Source organism: Chrysochloris asiatica, unplaced genomic scaffold (assembly GCF_000296735.1).
Source record: "Chrysochloris asiatica unplaced genomic scaffold, ChrAsi1.0 scaffold00384, whole genome shotgun sequence".
In the NCBI taxonomy this organism is placed as follows: domain Eukaryota; kingdom Metazoa; phylum Chordata; class Mammalia; order Afrosoricida; family Chrysochloridae; genus Chrysochloris; species Chrysochloris asiatica.
In genome coordinates this window covers 1,765,727-1,776,430 of record NW_006408902.1, presented here as the reverse complement: position 1 = coordinate 1,776,430, position 10,704 = coordinate 1,765,727, and positions in this window count along the sequence as shown.

Genomic DNA, 10,704 nt, shown 5'->3' with positions numbered 1-10,704 from the left:
TCTTAAACTTAAACTTGCTCTTAAATGTAGAACAGCTCAAGCAAATGGAAGAAATTAGAAATTATGGAGTAAAAGAACTGTACAAAGGATTTCAAATAAAGCACTGTAATGACATGAGCAAAGATCTGGAGTTTGAAAAGAAAAATGAAAAGAACGTACTCAGCATTTCTCAAGCCCAAAGAACTGAAGAAAAAAATTCATGCCCAAACTTGAAATATTGAAGGATTCCAAGGGCATGGTGCTGGGAGCATCAAAATAGGTAGAAAGAATACATAGAATCATTATACAAGAAAGAATTGATTGATCTTCATTCATTTCAAGAGGTAGCACATGATGAAGAACTGAGGTACTGAAGGTAGAAGTTCAAGCTGTAGTGAAGGCAATGGTGAAAACAAGGTTCTAGGAATTGATGGAATACCACTTGAAATGTTTCAACAAACTGATGATGGAGCACTGGAGGTGCTCATCAGTCTAGGCCAAGAAATTGGGAAGTCAGTTACCTGGCCACCTGTCTGGAAGAGATTCATACAGTGTCTATGTCACATGTATTGGCACTCAATAATAATAATAATACTACAAGCACTTGACTGTACAATTCTACTTCTAAGACCTTCCACCTTAAGTCATTTTTCATGTTATTTGGCATTATTGAGCACCACCAAATCAGCCCCCAATTCCTGGCAACTCTATGCACAACACACAACATGCTGCTTATGCCTGTTCCTTTCCCATAATCATTTGTGGGCCCAACTGTTTAATCAATAAGGTTTCGTTGGTTGATTTCTGGAAGATTATCAGGTCTTTCTCTCTAGCCTAGCTCAGTATAGAAGCTCAGCTGAAACTGGCTCAGCTTCACAGCAGCATGCAAGCCTCACTAACACAGACAGGTGGTGGTTATGCCTGAGATGGATTGACCAGAAATCAAGACCAAGTCTCTTCCTGGAAGGTGAGAATTCTACTAGTGAACAGCCAGTGTTGATTACAATACTGTGTACAATACTGACAGATGGGGAACACTATAATGCTGTGTATTATACTCACAAAGGCAAAACAAGAAATTATGCTGGCCTAATGGCCTATAAGGAGCTCTGGTAGCGTAGTGGTTACGAATCGGGCTGCGAACCATAAGGTCAGCGGTTCGAAACTACCAGCTGCTCCGCGGGAGAAAGATGAGGCTTTCTACTCCCATAAAGATTTACACCCTCGGAAACCCTGTATAGGGTCGCTATGGGTCGGAACCGACTCGACGGCACATAACAACAACAACAACAATGGCCTAGTATAAGATAGCCCCTGGAGTCCTGGTGTGGTGCTGTAGGATAAACCCTGGACTGAACTGCAATGTCAGCAGTTCACACCAGCTGCTCTTTGGAGACCCTGTACTGGGCCGCTAGGAGTCAGAACTGACTCAATAGCATTTAACAACAACAACAACAACAACACTATAGAGTCTTGGTATGGTACTGTAGGATAAGCACATGATCTGTGGTTCAAACCCACCAATGGTTCTCGGAAACCCTATATAGGGTTGCTACGAGTTGGAACTGACTCGACAGCACACAACAACAATAAAAGAAAGGGAGAGTTGTAGCTCTGTATAATAAGCACTGGACTGAAACACAAGGTGTGCAGTTGAACCCTACCAGTTACTCTGCAGGATGGAGACAAAGCTTTCTGTTCCCTCAAAGATTTATAGCCTCAGAAATCCTATATAGGGTCACTATGAGTTGGAACTGACTTGAAGGCAGTCAACAACGACAATATAGAAGAAAGGAGCCCTGCAATGCACTAGTTAGCGCTTGACTGCTAACCAAAAGGTCAGTGATTTAAAAGCACCAATCGCTCATTCCGTGGAATAAAGGTTACGCAATCTGCTTCTGCTTGGAACGCTAAGTGGAGCAGTTCTACTGTCTTGTAGGATCAATATGAGCTAGAATTTACTCAAGAGCAATGGGTTAACGTAAGAGACTATGCTAACAAATTATAACACAGCAACAGAATAAAATACGGCACAGCCTCTCAAATTGTTAATGAAGGAAAAATGGTAATGAAGAATTATGTGTGTGTGTTTATGTTTTATAATGATATTATAAACAAAAGATTGTAAGGACATATGCAAACATGCAAATAGTGGGTAGTAGAAGTATCTTGGTACTTATAGATATTTTCTCAATTTATAAAAGTTAGCGTGTATCTTTACTATTGTATTTGGGGGTGGGGTGCTATGAAAGGTAGGTTTGATGCCAAAAGAAACCAGCTCCTCAGAAGGGGTAGTAGAAGAGCCCCCAGCTCTGTTCTGCCCTCTCTCATAACAAAAGAAGCTGTAAAGATGCTCAGCATAACATTTTACATCCTACCAGCAATGTAGAAGGTGCCAGGCTCTCCACATCCTGGCTAATGTTTGTTATTCTCTGTTATTTGGAACTTTGGTATTAATGCTTATGTGAGGTGATTCCTCATTATTGTTTTGATTTACATATCTCCTGATGTGGCATTGTGGGTTAATATGCTGGACTGCAAAGTCAGTTTGAACTGCAAGGTTGGCGGTTCAAGCTCACCAGTCGCTCCTCAGACACCCTATACAGGGTCCTATGGGTAGGAACTGGCTCGGTGTCACTTAACAAAATGAACATTTCTTCAGATGTATGTTGGCTGCCTAAATTTCTTCAATGGAAAAGTGTCTATTCATGTCCTGAATAGTGCCCATTTTTAAATAGAGTTATTTGTCTTTTTCTTGTATAGATATCTAGCCATCTGGGCCTGAACTATTTTTGGTTGGGAGTCTTTTAGCAATTTCTTCTTCTGGTACAGGTCTGTTCAAATGTTCTACTTCATTCTGTGTTAGTTTGGGTAAGTCATGGTTTTCTAAAAATGCATCAATTCCTACTAGATTTTCACATTTCTTGGAGTACAATTCTTCATAGTACTCTGTTATTATCCTTTTTATTTCCATTGGTTCTGCTGTGATGGTACCCATATATTTTCATTATGTGCATCTTCTCCACCTTTTCTTTCATTACATTTGCCAATGTTTTGTCAATTTTATTAATCCTTTTGAGAACTAACTTCTTGTCTTTTTTATTCTTTCTGTTTTCTAATTTATTTATTCTGCTCTAATCTTTAGTATTTCTAATATTTATTATTTTTGTAAGCTTACTTTGTTTGGCTTTTTTCTAATTGTTGGAAATGTTGTGATGATATCTTGATTTTTTTTTTTAAAGCTTTTATTGTTAATTGGGTGATAGTTTACAGGGCAGTTCATCAGTTTGAAATTCAGTCAATCATATTTTGTTTTGTTGCAATGGTCACAGTCCCTTATATGTACCATAGGTTAACAGTATTTACCTCTATACCCCCTTTTATTTTTCTTTTCTTTTCTTTTTTATGTACACAAAACACACAGAAAATATATATTCATTTAAATAACTAAAGGATGCATTTTGCAAGTCAGCCTCCTGTCCACCAGCACACAGCCTTTCTCATTCCATGGGTCTAGAGTTCTTATTTGCTCTGTCTATGCTATCGCCTCTGCTTCCATCTCTGTTGTCGCCACTCTTCTGATTAGGATCTCACTCTCCACTCATGCTTTTCCCTCTTGATAGTCTTAGGGTCCACTGTTCCTGGAATGAAAGATGAACTACTTCCCACCTTTTTTGTTTCACATCTTCTACGTTTACAGTTGTGACACTCTCAATTAGTCATGAGAGTGCCAGGTATTCACTTTTGAATCAAAAGAATCCTATCCCCATTCTCTCCCATGCCCTTTCACCAGACTTTCTGGGCAAGAAGAAATCTGCTCAGTGGGGATTCTACCTTATCCACTCATTCTGAGACTAAGCATGCTCTTGAAAGCTTGCAAGCCAGAAACTTCATGCCTTTATGGTGGTGGTGTGTCGTGGAGTCGGTTCCAACTGATAGTAACCCTGCATATGATCTCCAAGGCTGTAAATATTTATAGGAGAAGAAAACCTTATCTTTCTCTTGCAGAAAGGCTGGTAGTTTCAAACTGCTAACCTTAAGGTTAGCAGCCAGATTCTTAACCACTACACTACCATAGCCCCCTTTTTGGTAGCCAATGCATAAGTTGCCCGTCCTTATCAACCCAGTGTACTGAGGGGACAGGATTGATCCTTGACACGAAGAATCCTTCACTTTCAGTTGGAATTTTGAGCAACTACATTCATACTTTGGAAATATTGTCAGGAGGGACCAGTTGCTGGAGAGGGATATCGTGTTTGGTAAGGTGGAGGGCCAGAGAAAAAGAGAAAGACCCCAGCGAGATGGATTGGCAAAGTGGCAGCATCAATGGACTCAAGCGTGGCAACAATAGTGAGGTTGGCTCAGGATCGGGTAGTGTTTTGTTCTTCCGTGCATAAGGTCACTGAGTTGGTACCGACTCAATGGCACCTAACAAACAACAATAACAACACATTCATAAGCAAAGGTCCAGTTCATCAAATTGTAGCAATTTACACTTGCTTCCTGTATCAAACTTCTTTATCTTCCTCTAATCAAGTTTTGATCAGCAAGCCATCTAAGCTACATCAAATGAGAGTACTATCTGCAAGTTTGCCCATTCTTGCATGCCTCCCCCCGCTTAGACCAGAGAGAGGACTGCATCACTCTTGGCTCTAGTCCTCAGTAGTTATGTCAGTGTCCATGGGCTCATGAGTTTCTAAGTTCCCTCAACTTCAGACCAGCCAGTCCTTCCTCTTTGTCTCTCATCTCAAGGTCGCAGTTGTCTATGGAACATGATTGGACTCAGCCCATGTTTCCATTGCTGCCTTCTCCCACTTCCCCTCACAAGTGGATCAGGGCAGTCATCAGCACATTCATAAAATTGCTCATATTTCCCTTTGAGTTTCAGTCTTGGAAGGGGTTTTACAATGGTGGGCTGACTTTTCTTGCCATGATGGCTCCAAGGAAAACAGCTTGCTTGTTTTTGTAACAGCCAAACAGTCTGCTTCTCGCCCCCTGCCCCTGCCTTTTTCCTTCAAGAAATGTCTGGTCACTCTAGGTTGGTCTGCATGTCCTTTCAAGTTGGAATTCCCTAACTCAGAAAGTTCTGGGTGGGACTCACAATTCCACCTAAGGCACCATACTCCACAAAGGCTTAAAAAGAGCCCTCTTTCCTTGGACACATTCTAGTACCTCTTTTAGCTAATCCAATCAGTTGTATGCTGAAGACGGGCTTAGAAGCTTTCTGTAATCATGTTTCTCATTAGTCCTTTCTCTCTAGTAGGCAGGGTAAACCAATATCCACAAGTCAATCACATTAACAGTATTGTCCCTCTGTTTATCTATCCCTGTATCACAGAGCCCTGTTGTGCCAAGGTTGACTATACATCAATATTTACCTCTATCTCATTTAGCCCATTCATACCGCCCAAGGTCTTCAGATATCTTCCTTGTTCATACACCCTCTTCCATTCTTGTATAATGTCCTCCCCATCACCCAAATTATCATATGTCTATCCCCTAACCTATGCCTTACTGTTCCCCCCACACTCACCCCTGGTAACCATCAAAAAATTTTTCCAAAGAAAGAATGGAAATATTTTCTTAAGCTTTTACAATAACAATCGTATGCAATACTTGTTCTTTGTGACTGACAAATCTCACTCAGCATTATATCCTCAAGGTTCATCCATGTTATGAGGTGTTTGGCAGTTTCTTTGTTGTTCTTCAAGGTAGCATAGTATTCCATTGTGTGTATGTACCACAGTTTATTTAGCCATTCTTCTTTTGATAGGCACTTAGGTTGTCTCCATCTTTTTGATATTGTGAATAGTGTGACTCTTTAATCATAAGATAATGTCCTTCTTTGTCTCTTATGTTGGTTTTGCCTTAAAGTTAGTTTTATCAGAGATTAGTATTGTCACTCCTTCTCATTTTTTATTGCAATTTGCTTGGTATATTTTTGTCTTTGTGTATAAGGCATGTCTCTTGTAGACCACATATTGAAGAAACCTGTTTTCGTATCTATTCTGTCACTCTATGTCTGTTGACTGGTGTGTTTAATACATTGACATTCAATGTAATTATCGATAGATGTGAATGAATTGCTGTCATGTTTTTGTGTGTGTGTGGTGCTGCTGATTTTTTTGTTCTGCATGCCTTCCTGTACTGAAATCACGTTTGTGCTTTTTCATACCAATTTCTTTGTAGTTTTAATGTTTCCATGTTCTTATTGGATTTTCCTTTTCTTGATATGTTGTGAAGTATTAAGTTTCCTTGAGATTACCTTACATTCTATTAATTTCTTCCTCCTTTAAAAAGAGTCTGTTTTATCCTGAAATCTACCTGCCTTTCTCGCCACCTGAATTTCTGTCCCTATACTTTTCCCTCTTTTGCATTGTAGTTGTTTTGATCATAGACTGACCACCCAGATCCCCTGATTTCATTCCTGTAGCTTTTCTGCTCTGGACTCCTCTATCTCTGAACTAAGTTCTGGATGGTTTTACCACAAATATCAATCTCTGGTTGTTGTCTGCTCTTGGTGGTTCTCAGTCCACAGAACTCCTTTTAGTATGATTTGAAGCATTGACTTGACTTTTACAAAATCCCTTAATTTCTGTTTATTCTAGAATGTTCTGATTTCATTGTTGTTTTTGATTGACAACTTTGCTGAGTATATGATTCTTGTTTAGCAGGGGTTTTTTTCTTTCAAAGTTTTGTATATGTCTCCCCATTACCTTCTTGTCTGCATGGTTTCTACTGAGAGATCAGAACTTAATCTCAATGGCTTCCCTTTGTAAGCAACATTGCTTTTTTCCCAAGCTGCTTTTAGGATTTTTTCCTTGTCTTTGATTTTGAAGAGTTTGATTATGATATGTCTTGGTGATTTTCTTTTGGAGTCTGTCCTGCCTCTGGTTCATTCAGCTTCTTGAATGCTTATCTTCTCATCTTTCAGGATGGTAGGGAAATTTTCTTCCAGCTGCTCTTCAACAATCTCTTCTATGCTTTTCTTTGATTCTTCCTATCTGGAATGCCAATCAAGCATAGGTTATTCCTCTTCATGTTTTCCCACATGAATCTTAGGCTTTCTTCAGATTTTTTCATTCTTTTTTTCTGCTTGTTTTTCTACCTTAACAATATTGAGAAATTTGTCTTCAAGTTTGCTGATTCTGGCTCTCTTCTCTTCAATTCTACTCCCTTGCCCTTTCAGTGCATTTTCCATTTCTGATATTTTAGTATTGATCATCTGGACCTCTTTTGGAAAGTTTTGTGTTATATCTAAAGCAATATCTCTTTTATTTGATTTTCTGGCTTTTTCCTTATTTTCCTCTGATTTTCTGTGGAACATTTGCATGTGCCTCAATATCATTCTCTTGAATTCCTTATTGGGCAGTTCCAAAGTCTGCACTCCTTCCAGTGCAAATTCTAGCTCTTCCTCTTGCTTATTTGGATTACACTCTTTTGTTTCTGCACATTAGCAGAAATTTACTGTTGCTTTTTAGACATTTTGGTATTGTTATATTTGGAATAATTAGATAAATGTATGTTGATTTATTCTTAAGCTCGTTCCAATTTCCTCCTGGTATATGTGATCAAGAGATGCACTTCTCTTTTTACTGCTCTACCAGCTGAATTCAAGGAACTCTAGTAGTATAGTGGCCACGAGTCAGGCTGCCAACTTCAAGGTCAGTAGTTCAAAACTACCAGCCTCTCTTCAGGTGAAAGATGTGACTTCCTGCTCCCTCAAAGACCCATAGCCTCAGAAAACCTACACAGGGTTAGAACCAACTCCACAGCACACCACCACCACCACTACCACAGCTCAATTCAGGTATTTTTAGCAGGTGTTGTTAGTCACTGCTGCTCTGGTGTATAGCAGCTGGTATTGGCTCTTGCCCAGATGGTGGTTGTTTATAGGGTGTGATCATAGCAATTATTGTCTCTTGTCAGGTAAGGTTAGAAGAGAAAGAGCTCCCGACTCCAAGATAAAAGGCGAACTGAGCAAACAGACTAGATACTAAAGTCAAAAATTGCCAAAAAGTAAAAATGAAAGATGGTGGCAAAATATGAATAAGACTTTAGCATCCCTTCATGGCCTCTTTCCTTCCAAGCCTCCTCCCCTGCTCCACCCTCAAGACCATTCTGTTGTTTCTACCAATGAGAACCAGTCCAGGGCTGGCCAGACCCGCTTTGGAAGACATTCCAGTTGACTCCTCCTCCTTCTTTGATTCTGTACCCATATACTTGCTTTGTGGATACTTCCACATGTGTAGCAGAACCTTCTCTAGGGTAGCTACTTCTTTAGGTATCCCCTCTGGTCCCCAGAGTGGAGGTGGGTATACAGAGCAAAAGAAAAGAATGAAAATAGAATGCTCATAGCTTTATCTCTGCTGATTCGTCAGACCTCTGCGGCAGGAATGCTCTCTTCACCCTCTATCTGCTCACTTCTATTCAAAATGGTTGTGTTGGGACTCACTGGCCACCACAAATCAAAAGCCACCTCCTTTCTTGTTTCTGCTTTAAATGTTACTTATGGTAACACACGATCCCATTATTTGTCCCTTTATCTGAAGTTCAGAGTTCCAGGACTGTCCTCTGAACTTGTTTCTTCCAATATTCTGTGTGCCGACATCTGCACAGACTTTCTGCCCAGTCTGCCATCAAGCCCTGCCTCCTCATTGTTACACTTGAGCCCATTGCTGCTGCCACTATGCCAATCCATCTTGTTAGGGGTCTCTGTCTTTCTGTGCTGACTCTCCACCTTACCAAGCATGATGTTCTTCTCCAGGGACTGAAAATATGTATGAATTATGAGAGATGAAGTCTGGCCAGCCTGGTTTCTAAGGAGCATTCTGATTATACGTCTTCCAAAACGGATTTGCTTGTTCTCCTGCATTTTATGGTACTTTTAATATTCTTCTCCAACTCCATAACTCAAATGCATCGATTATTCTAAGGTCTTCCTTATTCATTGTCCAACTTTTATATACATATGAGGTTACTGAAACTATCATAACATGTATAGTCACCTCATATGTTGCTGAACAAAACAAAACAAAAAGGTATTTGTAATGAGTAAGTCATTAGTCTTGTAAACTTCTATCATTTGATTTCTAGCATGGTATCACCAGTTTCTATCACCAAGACTACACTTTCCAACTATCAGTCCTTCCTTTTTGTCCAATTACCAGTAATTATCAATGCATCCTGATTGCATGTTTGATCAATTTCAGACTGAAGAATTTGGTACAATTCTTCAATTTCATCATCACTGACTTTAGTGGTTGGTGCATAAATTTTAATCATAATGGTGTAAATTGGTCTTCCTTATACGCATATGGCTATTATCCTATCACAGACAGCAATGTACTTCAAGATAGAGCTCAAAATACTTTTTAAAATGATGAATGTGACACTATTCCTTTTCAATTTGTCATTTCTTGCATAGCAAACCATGACTGTTGGGTTAAAAATGATCAATACCAGTCCCTTTAAGTTCACTAATGCCTAGGATATTAAGCTTTATGTATTCCATTTCATTTTTTACTTCCAATTTTCCTAGATTCATAATTTGTACATTACACATTTTGATTACTAATGGCTGTTTGCAGCTGTTTCTTCTCTTTTTGTATTCTATTAACAAATGAAGGTCCCAAAAGCTTTGCTCCTTTCATGTCATAAAGATCAACTTTAATCCGAGGAAGCAACTCTTCTCAATTTCCCTGTCATATTTTGAGTGCCTTACAACCTGAAAGGCTCATATTCTGGCAATATATCAGACGATGCTTTGATGTTATTCATAAAGTTTTCTATGGCTAAACTTTCAGAAGTGGTTTTCCACTCCTTCCTAGTCTGTCTTAGTTTATAAATTCTGCTGAACCTGCTCACCATGGGTGGCCCTGTTGGTATTTAAAATACAGGTGGCATAGCTTTCAACATCACAGTAACACACAAGCCACCACAGTAGAACAATCCGAGAGACAAATAGTGGTCATGTCCATTTGTAGCTATTATGTCCATTGGCAGCTAGAGAGATAGGGGCAATTATAGCACACCTAGCTCTGGTAGCGTAGTGGTTACGAATCGGGCTGCGAACCTTAAGGTCAGCAGTTTGAAACTACCAGCCGCTCTGTGGGAGAAAGATGAGGATTTCTGCTCCTGTAAAGATTTACAGCCTTGGAAACCCTCTACAGGGTTGCTATGGGTTGGAACAGACTCAATGGCACATAACAACAACAACAATGCATCTAATTATGCAGCCTGTATATGAATCCATACCTATGAATCCTGGTGTGGTGTGTGGGTGAATATGCTGAACTGCAAAGCAGTTTGAACCACAAGGTTGGTGGTTCAACCTCACCAGTTGCTCCTCGTAAACCCTGTAGAGGGTTGCTATGGGTCAGAACTGACTCGACGGCACTGAGTAACAACAATGCATCTAGTAAGCACTGTTTCCTTACTCTGAGTATACCTTAAATTCTGTGTCAGGAGTGATAAGAGGATATACATTTTTAATTTAAATTATATCTTATTAAGTATGCACCAAAGAACATTGACAGCTTAGTAGTAATATGTGTGTGGAATAAGAAGGCTAACAATTCCAGCTTTAGCATAGAATGTTACTCATGCTTTTGAGGCCCTGTATGCTATTCCTAAATGCATGATGCTGTGCCCTCACTCCCCACTTCCACCTAGTGCTCCAAATTTGTGGTTTCTCATTCTTTGGTTTGCTTCCCCCCCCTCCCC